Source organism: Microcebus murinus, chromosome 22 (genome assembly GCF_040939455.1).
Source record: "Microcebus murinus isolate Inina chromosome 22, M.murinus_Inina_mat1.0, whole genome shotgun sequence".
NCBI lineage: Eukaryota > Metazoa > Chordata > Mammalia > Primates > Cheirogaleidae > Microcebus > Microcebus murinus.
In genome coordinates, this window is record NC_134125.1 from 34,360,867 (window position 1) to 34,381,259 (window position 20,393).

Here is a 20,393-nt window from a genome sequence, read left to right on the forward strand (position 1 = left end):
CCACGGCAGACGGGCAGGCAGGGCGCAGTGCGGATCTGGCTGTGTCCACTCACACACGGCAGACGGGCAGGCAGGGCGCAGTGCGGATCTGGCTGTGTCCACTCACCCACGGGAAACGGGCAGGCAAGGCACAGTGTGGATCTGGCTGTGTCCACTCACCCACGGGAGACGGGCAGAGAGATTGCTGTATGGATCTGTCTATGTCCACTGACCCGCGGCAGACGGGCAGGAAGGGCGCAGTGCAGATCTGGCTGTGTCCACTCACCCACGGTAGACGGGCAGAGAGGGTGCTGTGTGGATCTGACTATGTACACTGACCCACGGCAGACGGTCCGGCAGGGCGGTGTGCGGATCTGGCTGTGTCCACTCACCCACGGCAGACGGTCAGGAAGGGCGCAGTGCGGATCTGGCTGTGTCCACTCACCCACGGGAGACGGGCCGGCTGGGCGCAGTGCGGATCTGGCTGTGTCCACTCACCCACGGCAGACGAGCAGGCAGGGCGCAGTGCGGATATGGCTGTGTCCACTCAGCCACGGGAGACGGGCAGCCAAGGCGCAGTGTGGATCTGGCTGTGTCCACTCACTCACAAGAGACGGGCAGAAAGGGCGCTGTGTGGATCTGGCTATGTCCACTGACCTACGGCAGACGGGCAGGCAGGGCGCAGTGCGGATGTGGCTGTGTCCACTCACCCACAGCAGACGGTCAGGCAGGGCGCAGTGCGGATCTGGCTGTGTCCACTCACCCACGGGAGACGGGCAGAGAGGGTGTCGTGTGGATCTGGCTATATCCACTGACCCACGGTATACGGGCAGGCAGGGCGCACTGCGGATTTGGCTGTGTCCCCTCACCCACAGCAGACGGTCAGGCAGGGCGCAGTGCGGATCTGGCTGTCTCCCCTCTCCCACGGCAGACGGTCAGGCAGGGCGCAGTGCGGATCTGGCTGTGTCCACTCACCCAAGGGAGACGGGCAGGCAAGGCGCAGTGTGGATTTGGCTGTGTCCACTCACCCACGGGAGACGGGCAGAGAGGGTGCTGTGTGGTCTGGCTATGTCCAGTGACCGACGGCAGAAGGGCAGGCAGGGCGCAGTGCGGATCTGGTTGTGTCCCCTCACCAACGGCACACGGTCAGGCAGGGCGCAGTGCGGATCTGGCTGTGTCCACTCACCCACGGGAGACGGGCAGGCAGGGCGCAGTGCGGATCTGGCTTTGTCCACTCACCCAGGGCAGACGGGCAGGCAGGGCGCAGTGCGGATATGGCTGTGTCCACTCACCCATGGGAGACGGGCAGGCAAGTCGCAGTGTGGATCTGGCTGTGTCCACTCACCCACAGGAGACGGGCAGAGAGGATGCAGTGAGGATCTGGCTGTTTCCACTCACCCACGGGAGACGGGCAGGCAGGGCGCAGTGCGGATCTGGCTGTGTCCACTCACCCACGGCAGACGGGCAGGCAGGGCTCAGTGCGGATCTGGCTGTGTCCACTCACGAACGGGAGACGGGCAGGCAAGGCGCAGTGTGGATCTGGCTGTGTCCACTCACCCACGGGAGATGGGCAGGCAGGGCGCAGTGCGGATCTGGCTGTGTCCCCTCACCCACGGCAGACAGTCAGGCAGGGCGCAGTGCGGATCTGGCTGTGTCCACTCACCCACGGGAGACGGGTAGGCAAGGCGCAGTGTGGATCTGGCAGTGTCCACTCACCAACGGGAGACGGGCAAGAGGGCGCAGTGCGGATCTGGCTGTGTCCACACACCCATGGGAGACGGGCAGGCAGGGCACATTGCGGATCTGGCTGTGTCCACTCACCCAAGGGAGACGGGCAGGCAAGGCGCAGTGTGGTTCTGGCTGTGTCCACTCACCCACGGGAGACGGGCAGAGAGGGTGCAGTGTGGTCTGGCTATGTCCACTGACCGACGGCAGACGGGCAGGAAGGGCGCAGTGCGGATCTGGCTTTGTCCACTCACCCAGGGCAGACGGGTAGGCAAAGCGCAGTGTGGATCTGGCTGTGTCCACTCACCCACGGGAGACGGGCAGAGAGGGTGCCGTGTGGATCTGGCTATGTCCACTGACCCACGGCACACGGGCAGGCAGGGCGCAGTGCGGATCTGGCTGTGTCCCCTCACCCATGGCAGACGGTCAGGCAGGGCGCAGTCGGAATTGCCTGTGTCCACTCACCCACGGGAGACAAGTAGGCAAGGTGCAGTGTGGATCTGGCTGTGTCCACTCACCCACGGTAGACGGGCAGGCAGGGCGCACAGCGGATCTGGCTGTGTCCACTCACCCACGGGAGACGGGCAGGCAAGGTGCAGTGTCGATCTGTCTGTGTCCACTCACCCACGGGAGACGGGCAGAGATGGTGCTGTGTGGATCTGGCTATGTACACTGACCCACGGAAGACGGGCAGGCAGAGCGCAGTGCGGATCTGGCTGTGTCCACTCACCCACGGCAGACGGTCAGGCAGGGCGCAGTGCAGATCTGGCTGTGTCCACTCACCCACGGGAGACGGGCAGGCAGGGCGCAGTGCGGATCTGGCGGTGTCCACTCACCCACGGGAGACGGGCAGACAGGGCACATTGCGGATATGGCTGTGTCCACTCACCCAAGGGAGACGAGCACGCAAGGCGCGGTGTGGATCGGGCTGTGTCCACTCACCCACGGGAGAAGGGCAGAGAGGGTGCTGTGTGGTCTGGCTATGTCCACTGACCGACGGCAGACGGGCAGGCAGGGCGCAGTGCGGATCTGGCTTTGTCCACTCACCCAGGGGAGACGGGCAGAGAGGGTGCCGTGTGGATCTGGCTATGTCCACTGACCCACGGCAGACGGTCATGCAGGGCGCAGTGCGGTTCTGGCTGTGTCCCCTCACCCACGGCAGACGGTCAGGCAGGGCGCAGTGCGGAATTGGCTGTGTCCACTCACCCACGGGGGACAAGTAGGCAAGGCGCAGTGTGGATCTGGCTGTGTCCACTCACCCACGAGAGACGGGCAGAGAGGGTCCTGTGAGGATCTGCCTATGTCCACTGACCCAAGGCAGACGGGCAGGCAGGGCGCAGTGCAGATCTTGCTGTGTCCACTCACCCACGGTGGACGGGCAGGCAGGGCGCACATCGGATCTGGCTGTGTCCACTCACCCACGGGAGACGGGCAGGCATAGCGCAGTGTGGAACTGGCTGTGTCCACAACCCACGGGAGACTGGCAGAGAGGGTGCTGTGTGGATCTGGCTATGTAAACTGACCCACGGCAGACAGGCAGGCAGAGCGCAGTGCGGATCTGGCTGTGTCCACTTACCCACGGCAGATGGTCAGGCAGGGGGCAGTGCGGATCTGGCTGTGTCCACTCACCCACGGGAGATGGGCAGGCAGGGCGCAGTGCGGATCTGGCTGTGTCCACTCACCCACGGGAGATGGGCAGGCAGGGCGCAGTGCGGATCTGGCTCTGTCCACTCACCCACGGAAGACCGGCAGGCAGGGCATAGTGTGGATCTGGCTGTGTCCACTCACCCACGGCAGACGGGCAGGAAGGGCACAGTGCGGATCTGGCTGTGTCCACTCACCCATGGGAGAAGGGCAGGCAAGGCGCAGTGTGGATCTGGCTGTGTCCACTCACCCACGGGAGACGGGCAGAGAGGGTGCTGTGTGGATCTGGCTATGTCCACTGACCCACGGCTGACGGGCAGGCAGGGCGCACTGCGGATCTGGCTGTGTCCAATCACCCACGGCAGACGGGAAGGCAGAGCGCAGTGCGAATATGGCTGTGTCCACTCATCCACGGCAGACGGGCAGGCAGGGCGCACTGCGTATCTGGGTGTGTCCACTCACCCACGGGAGACGGGCAGGCAAGGCGCAGTGTGGATCTGGCTGTGTCCACACACCCACGGGAGACGGGCAAGGGGGTGCTGTGTGGATCTGGCTATGTACACTGAACCACAGCAGACGGGAAGGCAGGGCGGTGTGCGGATCAGGCTGTCTCCACTCACCCACGGCAGATGGTCTGGAAGGGCGCAGTGTGGATCTGGCTGTGTCCACTCACCCACGGGAGACGGGCAGGCAGGGCGCTTGTGGATCTTGCTGTGTCCACTCACCCACGGGAGACGGGCGGAGAGGGTGCTGTGTTGATCTGGCTATGTCCACTGACCCACGGCAGACAGGCAGGCAGGGCGCAGTGCGGATCTGGCTGTGTCCAATCACCCACGGCAGACGGGCAGGCAGGGTGCAGTGTGGATCTGGCTGTGTGCACTCACCCACGGGAGACGGGCAGGCAAGGTGCACTGTGGATGTTGCTGTGAACACTCACCCACGGGAGACGGGCAGAGAGTATGCTGTGTGGATTTAGCGATGTCCACTGACCCACGGCAGACGGGCAGGCAGGGCGCAGTGCGGATCTGGCTGTGTCCACTCACCCACGGGAGACCGGCAGGCAGGGCGCAGTGCGGATCTGGCTGTGTCCACTCACCCACGGGAGACGGGTAGGCAAGGCGCAGTGTGGATCTGGCTGTGTCCACTCACCAACGGGAGACGGGTAGGCAAGGCGCCGTGTGGATCTGGCTGTGTCCACTCACCCACGGGAGACGGGCAGAGAGGGTGCTGTGTGGATCTGGCTATGTCCACTGACCCACGGCAGACGGGCAGGCAGGGCGCAGTGCGGATCTGGCTGTGTCCACTCACCCACGGGAGACGGGCAGGCAGGGCGCAGTTCGGATCTGGCTGTGTCCACTCACCCATGGGAGATGGGCAGGCAAGGTGCAGTGTGGATCTGGCTGTGTCCACTCACCCACGGGAGACGGGCAGAGAGGTTGCTGTGTGGATCTGGCTATGTCCACAGACCCACGGCAGACGGGCAGGGAGGGCGCAGTGCGGATCTCGCTTTGTCCACTCACCCACGGCAGACGGGCAGGCAGGGCACAGTGCGGATCTGGCTGTGTCCACTCACCCACGGCAGACGGGCAGGCAGGGCGCAGTGCGGATCTGGCTGTGTCCACTCACCCACTGGAGACGGGCAGGAAAGGCGCAGTGTGGATCTGCCTGTGTCCACTCACCCACGGGAGACGGGCAAGAGGGTGCTGTGTGGATCTGGCTGTGTCCACTCACCCACGGCAGACGGGCAGGGAGGGCGCAGTGCGGATCTCGCTGTGTCCACTCACCCACGGCACACGGGCAGGCAGGGCGCAGTGCGGATCTGGCTGTGTCCCCTCACCCACGGCAGACGGTCAGGCAGGGCGCAGTGCGGATCTGGCTGTGTCCACTCTCCCACAGGAGACGGGTAGGCAAGGCGCAGTGTGGATCTGGCTGTGTCCACTCACCCACGGGAGACGGGCAGAGAGGGTGCTGTGTTGATCTGGCTATATCCACTGACCCACAGCACACGGGCAGGCAGGGCGCAGTGCGGATCTGGCTGTGTCCAATCACCCACGGCAGACGGGCAGGCAGGGCGCAGTGCGGATATGGCTGTGTCCACTCACCAACGGGAGACGGGCAGACAAGGCGCACTGAGGATCTGGCTGTGTCCACTCACCCACGGGAGACGGGTAGGCAAGGCGCAGTGTGGATCTTGCTGTGTCCACTCACCCACGGGAGACGGGCAGAGAGGCTGCTGTGTTGATTTGGCTGTGTCCACACAACCACGGGAGTCGTGTAGGCAAGGCGCAGTGTTGATCTGGATGTGTCCACTCACCGACATGAGACGGACAGAGAGGGTGCTGTGTGGATCTGGCTATCTCCACTGACCCACGGCAGACGGGCATGCAGGGCGTAGTGCGGAAATGGCTGTGTCCACTCACCCACGGCAGACGGGCAGGCAGGGCGCAGTGCGGAAATGGCTGTGTCCACTCACCCACGGGAGACGGGCAAAGAAGGTGCAGTGTGGAAATGCCTATGTACACTGACCCACGGCAGACGGGCAGGAAAGGCGCAGTGCGGTTCTGGCTGTGTCCACTCACCCACGGCAGACGGGCAGGCAGGGCGCAGTGCGGATCTGGCTGTGTCCAATCACCCACGGCAGACGGGCAGGCAGGGCGCAGTGATGATCTGGCTGTGTCCGCTCACCCACGGCAGACGGTCAGGAAGGGCGCAGTGTGGATCTGGCTGTGTGTACTCACCCACGGGAGACGGCCAGAGAGGGTGCTGTGTGGATCTGGCTATGTCCACTAACCCACGGCAGACGGGCAGGCAGGGCGCAGTAAGGACCTGACTGTGTTAACTCACCCACGGCAGACGGGCTGGTAAGGCGCAGTGTGGATCTGGCTGTGTCCACTCACCCACGGGAGACGGGCAGAGAGGGTGCTGTGTTGATCTGGCTATGTCCACTGACCCACGGCAGACGGGCATGCAGGGCGCAGTGCGGATCTCTCTGTGTCCACTCACCCACGGCAGAAGGTCAGGCAGGGCGCAGTGCGGAATTGGCTGTGTCCACTCACCCACGGGAGACAGGTAGGCAGGGCGCAGTGTGGATCTGGCTGTGTCCACTCACCCACAGGAGACGGGCAGAGAGGGTCCTGTGTGGATCTGGCTATGTCCAATGACACATGGCAGTCGGGCTGGCAGGGCGCAGTGCGGATCTGGCTGTGTCCACTCATCCACGGCAGACGGTCAGGAAGGGCACAGTGCGGATCTGGCTGCGTCCACTCCACCACGCGTGACGGGCAGAGAGGGTGCCGTGTGGATCTGGCTATGTCCACAGACCCACGGTAGACGGGCAGGCAAGGCGCAGTGCGGATCTGGCTGTGTCCCCTCACCCACGGCAGACGGGCAGGCAGGGCGATGTGCGGATCTGGCTGTGTGAACTCACCCACGGGAGACGGGCAGGCAAGGCGCAGTGTGGATCTGGCTGTGTCCACTCACCCTCGGGAGACGGGCAGAGAGGGTGCTGTGTGGATCTGGCTATGTCCACTGACCTACGGCAGACGGGCAGGCAGGGCGCAGTGCGGATCTGGCTGTGTCCACTCACCCACGGCAGACGGGCAGGCAGGGCGATGTGCGGATCTGGCTGTGTGCACTCACCCACGGGAGACGGGCAGGCAAGGCGCAGTGTGGATATTGCTGTGTCCACTCACCCACGGGAGACGGGCAGACAGGGTGCTGTGTGCATCTGGCTATGTCCACTGACCGACGGCAGACGGACATGCAGGGCGCAGTGCGGATCTGGCTCTGTCCACTCACCCATGGCAGACAGTCAGGCAGGGCGCAGTCCGAATCTTGCTAGGTCCACTCACCCACGGCAGACGGTCAGGAAGGGCGCAGTGCGGATCTGGCTGTGTCCACTCACCCATGGGAGACGGGCACGCAGGGCACAGTGCGGATCTGGCTGTGTCCACTCACACACGGCAGACGGGCAAGCAGGGCGCAGTGCGGATCTGGCTTTGTCCACTCACCCACGGGAGACGGGCAGGCAAGGCGCAGTTTGGATCTGGCTGTGTCCACTCACCCACGGTAGACGGGCAGAAAGGGCGCTGTATGGATCTGTCTATGTCCACTGACCCACGGCAGACGGGCAGGCAAGGCGCAGTGCGGATCTGGCTGTGTCCAATCACCCACGGCAGACGGGCAGGCAGGGCGCAGTGCGGATCTGGCTGTGTCCACTCACCCACGGCAGACGGTCAGGCAGGGCGCAGTGCGGATCTGGCTGTGTCCACTCACCCACGGGAGACGGGTAGGCAAGGCGCAGTGTAGATCTGGCTGTGTCCACTCATCAATGGGAGAGGGGCAGAGAGGGTGCCATGTGGATCTGGCTATGTCCACTGACCCACGGCAGATGGGCAGGCCGGGCGCAGTGCGGATCTGGCTGTGTCCCCTCACCCACGGCAGACGGTCAGGCAGGGCGCAGTGCGGATCTGCCTATGTCCACTAACCCACGAGATATGGGTAGGCAAGGTGCAGTGTGGATCTGGCTGTGTCCACTCACCCACCGGAGACTGGCAGAGAGGGCGCAGTGCGGATCTGGCTATGTCCACTCACCCACGGCAGACGGGCAGGCAGGGCACAGTGCGGATATGGCTGTGTCCACTCACCCACGGGAGACGGGCAGGCAAGGTGCACTGTGGATCTGGCTGTGTCCACTCACCTACGGGAGACGGGCAGAGAGGGTGCTGTGGATCCGGCTATGTCCACTGACCCACGGCAGACTGGCAGGCAGGGCGCAGTGCGGATCTGGCTGTATCCAATCACCCACGGCAGACGGGCAGGCAGGGCGCAATGCGGATCAGGCTGTGTCCACTCACCCACGGCAGACGGTCAGGCAGGGCGCAGGGCGGATCTGGCTGTGTCCACTCACCCACGGGAGACGGGTGGGAAGGCGCAGTGTGGATCTGGCTGTGTCCACTCACCCACGGGATACGGGCAGAAAGGGTGCTGTGTGGATCTGGCTATGTGCACTTACCCACGGCAGACGGGCAGGCAGGGCGCAGTGCGGATCTGGCTGTGTCCACTGACCCACGGCAGATGGGCAGGCAGAGTGCAGTGCGGATCTGGCTGTGTCCACTCACCCACGGGATACGGGCAGGCAAGGCGCAGTGTGGATTTGGCTGTGTCCACTGACCCACGGCAGACGGGCAGGCAGGGCGCAGTGCGGATCTGGCTGTGTCCAATCACCCACGGCAGACGGGCAGGCAGGGCGCAGTGCGGATCTGGCTGTGTCCAATCACCCACGGCAGACGGGCAGGCAGGGCGCCGTGCGGATCTGGCTGTGTCCACTCACCCACGAGAGACGGGCAGGCAAGGAGCAGTGTGCATCCGGCTGTTTCCACTCACCCACGGGAGACGGGCAGAGAGGGTGCTGTGTGGATCTGGCTATGTATACTGACCCACGGCAGACGGGCAGACAGGGCGCAGTGCGGATCTGGCTGTGTCCACTCACCCACGGCACACGGTCAGGCAGGGCGCAGTGCGGATCTGGCTGTGTCCACTCACCCACGGGAGACGGGCAGGCAGGGCGCAGTGCCGATTTGGCTAGGTCCACTCACCCAGGGCAGACGGGCAGACAGGGCGCAGTGCGGATCTGGCTGTGTCCACTCACCCATGGGAGATGGGCAGGCAAGGCGCAGTGTGGAACTGGCTGTGTCCACAACCCACAGGAGACGGGCAGAGAGGGTGCAGTGAGGATCTGGCTGTTTCCACTCACCCACGGGAGACGGGCAGGCAGGGCGCAGTGCGGATCTGGCTGTGTCCACTGACCCACGGCAGACGGGCAGGCAGGGCGCAGTGCGGATCTGGCTGTGTCCACTCACCCACGGCAGACGGGCAGGCAGTGCGCAGTGCGGATCTGGCTGTGTCCAAACACCCACGGCATACGGGCAGGCAAGGCGCAGTGCGGATCTGGCTGTGTACACTCACACACGGCAGACGGGCAGGCAGGGCACAGTGCGGAACTGGCTGTGTCCACTCACCCACGTGAGATGGGCAGGCAAGGCACAGTGTGGATCTGGCTGTGTCCACTCACCCACGGGAGACGGGTAGGGAAGGCGCAGTGTGGATCTGGCTGTGTCCACTCACCCACGTGAGATAGGCAGGCAAGGCACAGTGTGGATCTGGCTGTGTCCACTCACCCACGGGAGACGGGCAGAGAGGGTGCTGTGTGGATCTGGCTATGTCCACTGACCCACGGCAGACGGGAAGGCAGAGCTCCGTGCGGATCTGGCTGTGTCCAATCCCCCACGGCAGACGGGCAGGCAGGGCGCAATTCGGATCAGGCTGTGTCCACTCACCCACGACAGACGGTCAGGCAGGACGCAGTGCGGATCTGGCTGTGTCCACTAACCCACGGGAGACGGGTAGGGAAGGCGCAGTGTGGATCTGGCTGTGTCCACTCACCCACGGGAGACGGGCAGAAAGGGTGCTGTGTGGATCTGGCTATGTCCACTGACGCACAACAGACGGGCAGGCAGGGCACAGTTCAGATCTGGCTGTGTCCACTGCCCCACGGCAGACGGGCAGGCTGGGCGCAGTGCGGATCTGGCTGTGTCCACTCACCCACGGGAGACGGGCAGACAGGGTGCTGTGTGCATCTGGCTATGTCCACTGACCGACGGCAGACGGACATGCAGGGCGCAGTGCGGATCTGGCTCTGTCCACTCACCCATGGCAGACAGTCAGGCAGGGCGCAGTCCGAATCTTGCTAGGTCCACTCACCCACGGCAGACGGTCAGGAAGGGCGCAGTGCGGATCTGGCTGTGTCCACTCACCCATGGGAGACGGGCACGCAGGGCACAGTGCGGATCTGGCTGTGTCCACTCACACACGGCAGACGGGCAAGCAGGGCGCAGTGCGGATCTGGCTTTGTCCACTCACCCACGGGAGACGGGCAGGCAAGGCGCAGTTTGGATCTGGCTGTGTCCACTCACCCACGGTAGACGGGCAGAAAGGGCGCTGTATGGATCTGTCTATGTCCACTGACCCACGGCAGACGGGCAGGCAAGGCGCAGTGCGGATCTGGCTGTGTCCAATCACCCACGGCAGACGGGCAGGCAGGGCGCAGTGCGGATCTGGCTGTGTCCACTCACCCACGGCAGACGGTCAGGCAGGGCGCAGTGCGGATCTGGCTGTGTCCACTCACCCACGGGAGACGGGTAGGCAAGGCGCAGTGTAGATCTGGCTGTGTCCACTCATCAATGGGAGAGGGGCAGAGAGGGTGCCATGTGGATCTGGCTATGTCCACTGACCCACGGCAGATGGGCAGGCCGGGCGCAGTGCGGATCTGGCTGTGTCCCCTCACCCACGGCAGACGGTCAGGCAGGGCGCAGTGCGGATCTGCCTATGTCCACTAACCCACGAGATATGGGTAGGCAAGGTGCAGTGTGGATCTGGCTGTGTCCACTCACCCACCGGAGACTGGCAGAGAGGGCGCAGTGCGGATCTGGCTATGTCCACTCACCCACGGCAGACGGGCAGGCAGGGCACAGTGCGGATATGGCTGTGTCCACTCACCCACGGGAGACGGGCAGGCAAGGTGCACTGTGGATCTGGCTGTGTCCACTCACCTACGGGAGACGGGCAGAGAGGGTGCTGTGGATCCGGCTATGTCCACTGACCCACGGCAGACTGGCAGGCAGGGCGCAGTGCGGATCTGGCTGTATCCAATCACCCACGGCAGACGGGCAGGCAGGGCGCAATGCGGATCAGGCTGTGTCCACTCACCCACGGCAGACGGTCAGGCAGGGCGCAGGGCGGATCTGGCTGTGTCCACTCACCCACGGGAGACGGGTGGGAAGGCGCAGTGTGGATCTGGCTGTGTCCACTCACCCACGGGATACGGGCAGAAAGGGTGCTGTGTGGATCTGGCTATGTGCACTTACCCACGGCAGACGGGCAGGCAGGGCGCAGTGCGGATCTGGCTGTGTCCACTGACCCACGGCAGATGGGCAGGCAGAGTGCAGTGCGGATCTGGCTGTGTCCACTCACCCACGGGATACGGGCAGGCAAGGCGCAGTGTGGATTTGGCTGTGTCCACTGACCCACGGCAGACGGGCAGGCAGGGCGCAGTGCGGATCTGGCTGTGTCCAATCACCCACGGCAGACGGGCAGGCAGGGCGCAGTGCGGATCTGGCTGTGTCCAATCACCCACGGCAGACGGGCAGGCAGGGCGCCGTGCGGATCTGGCTGTGTCCACTCACCCACGAGAGACGGGCAGGCAAGGAGCAGTGTGCATCCGGCTGTTTCCACTCACCCACGGGAGACGGGCAGAGAGGGTGCTGTGTGGATCTGGCTATGTATACTGACCCACGGCAGACGGGCAGACAGGGCGCAGTGCGGATCTGGCTGTGTCCACTCACCCACGGCACACGGTCAGGCAGGGCGCAGTGCGGATCTGGCTGTGTCCACTCACCCACGGGAGACGGGCAGGCAGGGCGCAGTGCCGATTTGGCTAGGTCCACTCACCCAGGGCAGACGGGCAGACAGGGCGCAGTGCGGATCTGGCTGTGTCCACTCACCCATGGGAGATGGGCAGGCAAGGCGCAGTGTGGAACTGGCTGTGTCCACAACCCACAGGAGACGGGCAGAGAGGGTGCAGTGAGGATCTGGCTGTTTCCACTCACCCACGGGAGACGGGCAGGCAGGGCGCAGTGCGGATCTGGCTGTGTCCACTGACCCACGGCAGACGGGCAGGCAGGGCGCAGTGCGGATCTGGCTGTGTCCACTCACCCACGGCAGACGGGCAGGCAGTGCGCAGTGCGGATCTGGCTGTGTCCAAACACCCACGGCATACGGGCAGGCAAGGCGCAGTGCGGATCTGGCTGTGTACACTCACACACGGCAGACGGGCAGGCAGGGCACAGTGCGGAACTGGCTGTGTCCACTCACCCACGTGAGATGGGCAGGCAAGGCACAGTGTGGATCTGGCTGTGTCCACTCACCCACGGGAGACGGGTAGGGAAGGCGCAGTGTGGATCTGGCTGTGTCCACTCACCCACGTGAGATAGGCAGGCAAGGCACAGTGTGGATCTGGCTGTGTCCACTCACCCACGGGAGACGGGCAGAGAGGGTGCTGTGTGGATCTGGCTATGTCCACTGACCCACGGCAGACGGGAAGGCAGAGCTCCGTGCGGATCTGGCTGTGTCCAATCCCCCACGGCAGACGGGCAGGCAGGGCGCAATTCGGATCAGGCTGTGTCCACTCACCCACGACAGACGGTCAGGCAGGACGCAGTGCGGATCTGGCTGTGTCCACTAACCCACGGGAGACGGGTAGGGAAGGCGCAGTGTGGATCTGGCTGTGTCCACTCACCCACGGGAGACGGGCAGAAAGGGTGCTGTGTGGATCTGGCTATGTCCACTGACGCACAACAGACGGGCAGGCAGGGCACAGTTCAGATCTGGCTGTGTCCACTGCCCCACGGCAGACGGGCAGGCTGGGCGCAGTGCGGATCTGGCTGTGTCCACTCACTCACGGCAGACGGGCAGGCAGGGCGCAGTGCGGATCTGGCTGTGTCCAAACACCCACGGCAGACGGGCAGGCAGGGCGCAGTGCGGATCTGGCTGTGTTCACTCACACACGGGAGACAGGCAGAGAGGGTGCTGTGTGGATCTGGCTATGTCCACTGACCCACGGCAGACGGGCAGGCCGGGCACAGTGCGGATCTGGATGTGTCCACTCACCCATGGCAGACGGGCAGGCAGGGCGCAGGGCGGATCTGGCTGTGTCCACTCACCCACGGGAGACGGGTGGGAAGGCGCAGTGTGGATCTGGCTGTGTCCACTCACCCACGGGATACGGGCAGAAAGGGTGCTGTGTGGATCTGGCTATGTGCACTGACCCACGGCAGACGGGCAGGCAGGGCGCAGTGCGGATCTGGCTGTGTCCACTGACCCACGGCAGATGGGCAGGCAGAGTGCAGTGCGGATCTGGCTGTGTCCACTCACCCACGGGATACGGGCAGGCAAGGCGCAGTGTGGATTTGGCTGTGTCCACTGACCCACGGCAGACGGGCAGGCAGGGCGCAGTGCGGATCTGGCTGTGTCCAATCACCCACGGCAGACGGGCAGGCAGGGCGCAGTGCGGATCTGGCTGTGTCTAATCACCCACGGCAGACGGGCAGGCAGGGCGCAGTGCGGATCTGGCTGTCTCCACTCACCCACGAGAGACGGTCAGGCAAGGCGCAGTGTGCATCCGGCTGTCTCCACTCACCCATGGGAGAAGGGCAGAGAGGGTCCTGTGTGGATCTGGCTATGTCAACTGACCCACGGCAGACGGGCAGGCAGGGCGCCGTGCGGATCTGGCTGTGTCCACTCACCCACGAGAGACGGGCAGGCAAGGAGCAGTGTGCATCCGGCTGTCTCCACTCACCCAGGGAGACGGGCAGAGAGGGTGCTGTGTGGATCTGGCTATGTATACTGACCCACGGCAGACGGGCAGACAGGGCGCAGTGCGGATCTGGCTGTGTCCACTCACCCACGGCACACGGTCAGGCAGGGCGCAGTGCGGATCTGGCTGTGTCCACTCACCCACGGGAGACGGGCAGGCAGGGCGCAGTGTGGATTTGGCTAGGTCCACTCACCCAGGGCAGACGGGCAGACAGGGCGCAGTGCGGATCTGGCTGTGTCCACTCACCCATGGGAGACGGGCAGGCAAGGCGCAGTGTGGAACTGGCTGTGTCCACAACCCACAGGAGACGGGCAGAGAGGGTGCAGTGAGGATCTGGCTGTTTCCACTCACCCACGGGAGACGGGCAGGCAGGGCGCAGTGCGGATCTGGCTCTGTCCACTGACCCACGGCAGACGGGCAGGCAGGGCGCAGTGCGGATCTGGCTGTGTCCACTCACCCACGGCAGACGGGCAGGCAGTGCGCAGTGCGGATCTGGCTGTGTCCAAACACCCACGGCATACGGGCAGGCAAGGCGCAGTGCGGATCTGGCTGTGTACACTCACACACGGCAGACGGGCAGGCAGGGCACAGTGCGGATCTGGCTGTGTCCACTCACCCACGTGAGATGGGCAGGCAAGGCACAGTGTGGATCTGGCTGTGTCCACTCACCCACGGGAGACGGGTAGGGAAGGCGCAGTGTGGATCTGGCTGTGTCCACTCACCCACGTGAGATAGGCAGGCAAGGCACAGTGTGGATCTGGCTGTGTCCACTCACCCACGGGAGACGGGCAGAGAGGGTGCTGTGTGGATCTGGCTATGTCCACTGACCCACGGTAGACGGGAAGGCAGAGCGCCGTGCGGATCTGGCTGTGTCCAATCCCCCACGGCAGACGGGCAGGCAGGGCGCAATTCGGATCAGGCTGTGTCCACTCACCCACGACAGACGGTCAGGCAGGACGCAGTGCGGATCTGGCTGTGTCCACTAACCCACGGGAGACGGGTAGGGAAGGCGCAGTGTGGATCTGGCTGTGTCCACTCACCCACGGGAGACGGGCAGAAAGGGTGCTGTGTGGATCTGGCTATGTCCACTGACGCACAACAGACGGGCAGGCAGGGCACAGTTCAGATCTGGCTGTGTCCACTGCCCCACGGCAGACGGGCAGGCTGGGCGCAGTGCGGATCTGGCTGTGTCCACTCACTCACGGCAGACGGGCAGGCAGGGCGCAGTGCGGATCTGGCTGTGTCCAAACACCCACGGCAGACGGGCAGGCAGGGCGCAGTGCGGATCTGGCTGTGTTCACTCACACACGGGAGACAGGCAGAGAGGGTGCTGTGTGGATCTGGCTATGTCCACTGACCCACGGCAGACGGGCAGGCCGGGCACAGTGCGGATCTGGATGTGTCCACTCACCCATGGCAGACGGGCAGGCAGGGCGCAGTGCGGATCTGGCTGTGTCCACTCACCCACGGGTGACGGGCAGGCAAGGCAAAATGTGGATCTGGCTGTGTCCACTCACCCCCGGGAGACGGGCAGAGAGGGTGCTGTGTGGATCTAGCTAAGTCCACTGACCCACGGCAGACGGGCAGGCAGGGCGCAGTGCGGATCAGGCTTTGTCCACTCACCCTCGGGAGACGGTCAGGCAGGGCGCAGTGCAGATCTGGCTGTGTCCACTCACCCACGGGAGACGGGTAGTCAAGGCGCAGTGTGGATCTGGCTATGTCCACTGACCCACGGGAGACGGACAGAGAGGGTGCTGTGTGGATCTGGCTATGTCGACTGACCCACGGCAGACGGGCAGGCAGGGCGCAGTGCGGATCTGGCTGTGTCCACTGACCCACGGCAGACGGGTAGGCAGGGCGCAGTGCGGATCTGGCTTTGTCCACTGACCCACGGCAGACGGGCAGGCAGGGCGCAGTGCGGATCTGGCTGTGTCCACTCACCCACGGGAGACGGGCAGGCAAGGCGCAGTGTGGATCTGGCTGTGTCCACTCACCAACGGGAGACGGGCAAGGGGGTTTTGTGTGGATCTGGCTATGTCCACTGACTCAGGGAAGACGGGCAGGCAGGGCGGTGTGCGGATCTGGCTGTGTCCACTCACCCACGGCAGACGGTCAGGAAGGGCGCAGTGAGGATCTGGCTGTGTCCACTCATGCACGGGAAATGGGCAGGCAGGGCGCAGTGCGCATCTGGCTGTGTCCAATCACCCACGGCAGACGGGCAGGCAGGGCGCAGTGCGGATCTGGCTGTGTCCACTCACCCACGGCAGACGGTCAAGCAGGGCGCAGTGCGGAATTGGCTGTGTCCACTCACCCACGGGAGACGGGTAGGCAAGGCGCAGTGTGGATCTGGCAGTGTCCATCACAAACAGGAAACGGGCAGAGAGTGTGCTGTGTGGATCTAGCTATGTCCACTGACCCACGGCAGACGGGCAGGCAGGGCGCAGTGCGGATCTGGCTGTGTCCACTCACCCACGGCAGACGGTCAGGCAGGGCGCAGTGCGGATCTGGCTGTGTCCACTCACCCACGGGAGACGGGTAGGCAAGGCGCAGTGTGGATCTGGCTATGTCCACTGACTCACGCGGACGGGCAGTGAGGGCGCAGTGCGGATCTGCCTGTGTTAACTCACCCATGGCAGACGGGCAGGCAGGGCGCAGTGCGGATCTGGCTGTGTCCACTGACCCACGGGAGACGAGGAGAGAGGGTGCCGTGTGGATCTGGCAATATCCACTCACCCACGGGAGACGGGCAGGCAAGGCGTAGTGTGGATCTGGCTGTGTCCCCTCACCGATGGCACACGGTCAGGCAGGGCGCAGTGCGGATTTGGCTGTGTCCACTCACCCACGGGAGACGGGCAGGCAGGGCGCAGTGCGGATCTGGCTTTGTCCACTCACCCAGGGCAGACGGGCAGGCAGGGCGCAGTGCGGATCTGGCTGTGTCCACTCACCCATTGGAGACGGGCAGGCAAGGCGCAGTGTGGATCTGGCTGTGTCCACTCACCCACAGGAGACGGGCAGAGAGGGTGCAGTGAGGATCTGGCTGTTTCCACTCACCCACGGGAGACGGGCAGGCAGGGCGCAGTACGGATCAGGCTGTGTCCACTGACCCACGGCAGACGGGCAGGCAGGGCGCAGTGCGGATCTGGCTGTGTCCACTCACCCACGGCAGACGGGCAGGCAGGGCGAAGTGCAGATCTGGCTGTGTCCAAACACCCACGGCAGACGGGCAGGCAGGGCGCAGTGCGGATCTGGCTGTGTCCACTCACACACGGCAGACGGGCAGGCAGGGCGCAGTGCGGATCTGGCTGTGTCCACTCACCCACGGGAAACGGGCAGGCAAGGCACAGTGTGGATCTGGCTGTGTCCACTCACCCACGGGAGACGGGCAGAGAGATTGCTGTATGGATCTGTCTATGTCCACTGACCCGCGGCAGACGGGCAGGAAGGGCGCAGTGCAGATCTGGCTGTGTCCACTCACCCACGGTAGACGGGCAGAGAGGGTGCTGTGTGGATCTGACTATGTACACTGACCCACGGCAGACGGTCCGGCAGGGCGGTGTGCGGATCTGGCTGTGTCCACTCACCCACGGCAGACGGTCAGGAAGGGCGCAGTGCGGATCTGGCTGTGTCCACTCACCCACGGGAGACGGGCCGGCTGGGCGCAGTGCGGATCTGGCTGTGTCCACTCACCCACGGCAGACGAGCAGGCAGGGCGCAGTGCGGATATGGCTGTGTCCACTCAGCCACGGGAGACGGGCAGCCAAGGCGCAGTGTGGATCTGGCTGTGTCCACTCACTCACAAGAGACGGGCAGAAAGGGCGCTGTGTGGATCTGGCTATGTCCACTGACCTACGGCAGACGGGCAGGCAGGGCGCAGTGCGGATGTGGCTGTGTCCACTCACCCACAGCAGACGGTCAGGCAGGGCGCAGTGCGGATCTGGCTGTGTCCACTCACCCACGGGAGACGGGCAGAGAGGGTGTCGTGTGGATCTGGCTATATCCACTGACCCACGGTATATGGGCAGGCAGGGCGCACTGCGGATTTGGCTGTGTCCCCTCACCCACAGCAGACGGTCAGGCAGGGCGCAGTGCGGATCTGGCTGTCTCCCCTCTCCCACGGCAGACGGTCAGGCAGGGCGCAGTGCGGATCTGGCTGTGTCCACTCACCCAAGGGAGACGGGCAGGCAAGGCGCAGTGTGGATTTGGCTGTGTCCACTCACCCACGGGAGACGGGCAGAGAGGGTGCTGTGTGGTCTGGCTATGTCCAGTGACCGACGGCAGAAGGGCAGGCAGGGCGCAGTGCGGATCTGGTTGTGTCCCCTCACCAACGGCACACGGTCAGGCAGGGCGCAGTGCGGATCTGGCTGTGTCCACTCACCCACGGGAGACGGGCAGGCAGGGCGCAGTGCGGATCTGGCTTTGTCCACTCACCCAGGGCAGACGGGCAGGCAGGGCGCAGTGCGGATATGGCTGTGTCCACTCACCCATGGGAGACGGGCAGGCAAGTCGCAGTGTGGATCTGGCTGTGTCCACTCACCCACAGGAGACGGGCAGAGAGGATGCAGTGAGGATCTGGCTGTTTCCACTCACCCACGGGAGACGGGCAGGCAGGGCGCAGTGCGGATCTGGCTGTGTCCACTCACCCACGGCAGACGGGCAGGCAGGGCTCAGTGCGGATCTGGCTGTGTCCACTCACGAACGGGAGACGGGCAGGCAAGGCGCAGTGTGGATCTGGCTGTGTCCACTCACCCACGGGAGATGGGCAGGCAGGGCGCAGTGCGGATCTGGCTGTGTCCCCTCACCCACGGCAGACAGTCAGGCAGGGCGCAGTGCGGATCTGGCTGTGTCCACTCACCCACGGGAGACGGGTAGGCAAGGCGCAGTGTGGATCTGGCAGTGTCCACTCACCAACGGGAGACGGGCAAGAGGGCGCAGTGCGGATCTGGCTGTGTCCACACACCCATGGGAGACGGGCAGGCAGGGCACATTGCGGATCTGGCTGTGTCCACTCACCCAAGGGAGACGGGCAGGCAAGGCGCAGTGTGGTTCTGGCTGTGTCCACTCACCCACGGGAGACGGGCAGAGAGGGTGCAGTGTGGTCTGGCTATGTCCACTGACCGACGGCAGACGGGCAGGAAGGGCGCAGTGCGGATCTGGCTTTGTCCACTCACCCAGGGCAGACGGGTAGGCAAAGCGCAGTGTGGATCTGGCTGTGTCCACTCACCCACGGGAGACGGGCAGAGAGGGTGCCGTGTGGATCTGGCTATGTCCACTGACCCACGGCACACGGGCAGGCAGGGCGCAGTGCGGATCTGGCTGTGTCCCCTCACCCATGGCAGACGGTCAGGCAGGGCGCAGTCGGAATTGCCTGTGTCCACTCACCCACGGGAGACAAGTAGGCAAGGTGCAGTGTGGATCTGGCTGTGTCCACTCACCCACGGTAGACGGGCAGGCAGGGCGCACAGCGGATCTGGCTGTGTCCACTCACCCACGGGAGACGGGCAGGCAAGGTGCAGTGTCGATCTGTCTGTGTCCACTCACCCACGGGAGACGGGCAGAGATGGTGCTGTGTGGATCTGGCTATGTACACTGACCCACGGAAGACGGGCAGGCAGAGCGCAGTGCGGATCTGGCTGTGTCCACTCACCCACGGCAGACGGTCAGGCAGGGCGCAGTGCAGATCTGGCTGTGTCCACTCACCCACGGGAGACGGGCAGGCAGGGCGCAGTGCGGATCTGGCGGTGTCCACTCACCCACGGGAGACGGGCAGACAGGGCACATTGCGGATATGGCTGTGTCCACTCACCCAAGGGAGACGAGCACGCAAGGCGCGGTGTGGATCGGGCTGTGTCCACTCACCCACGGGAGAAGGGCAGAGAGGGTGCTGTGTGGTCTGGCTATGTCCACTGACCGACGGCAGACGGGCAGGCAGGGCGCAGTGCGGATCTGGCTTTGTCCACTCACCCAGGGGAGACGGGCAGAGAGGGTGCCGTGTGGATCTGGCTATGTCCACTGACCCACGGCAGACGGTCATGCAGGGCGCAGTGCGGTTCTGGCTGTGTCCCCTCACCCACGGCAGACGGTCAGGCAGGGCGCAGTGCGGAATTGGCTGTGTCCACTCACCCACGGGGGACAAGTAGGCAAGGCGCAGTGTGGATCTGGCTGTGTCCACTCACCCACGAGAGACGGGCAGAGAGGGTCCTGTGAGGATCTGCCTATGTCCACTGACCCAAGGCAGACGGGCAGGCAGGGCGCAGTGCAGATCTTGCTGTGTCCACTCACCCACGGTGGACGGGCAGGCAGGGCGCACATCGGATCTGGCTGTGTCCACTCACCCACGGGAGACGGGCAGGCATAGCGCAGTGTGGAACTGGCTGTGTCCACAACCCACGGGAGACTGGCAGAGAGGGTGCTGTGTGGATCTGGCTATGTAAACTGACCCACGGCAGACAGGCAGGCAGAGCGCAGTGCGGATCTGGCTGTGTCCACTTACCCACGGCAGATGGTCAGGCAGGGGGCAGTGCGGATCTGGCTGTGTCCACTCACCCACGGGAGATGGGCAGGCAGGGCGCAGTGCGGATCTGGCTGTGTCCACTCACCCACGGGAGATGGGCAG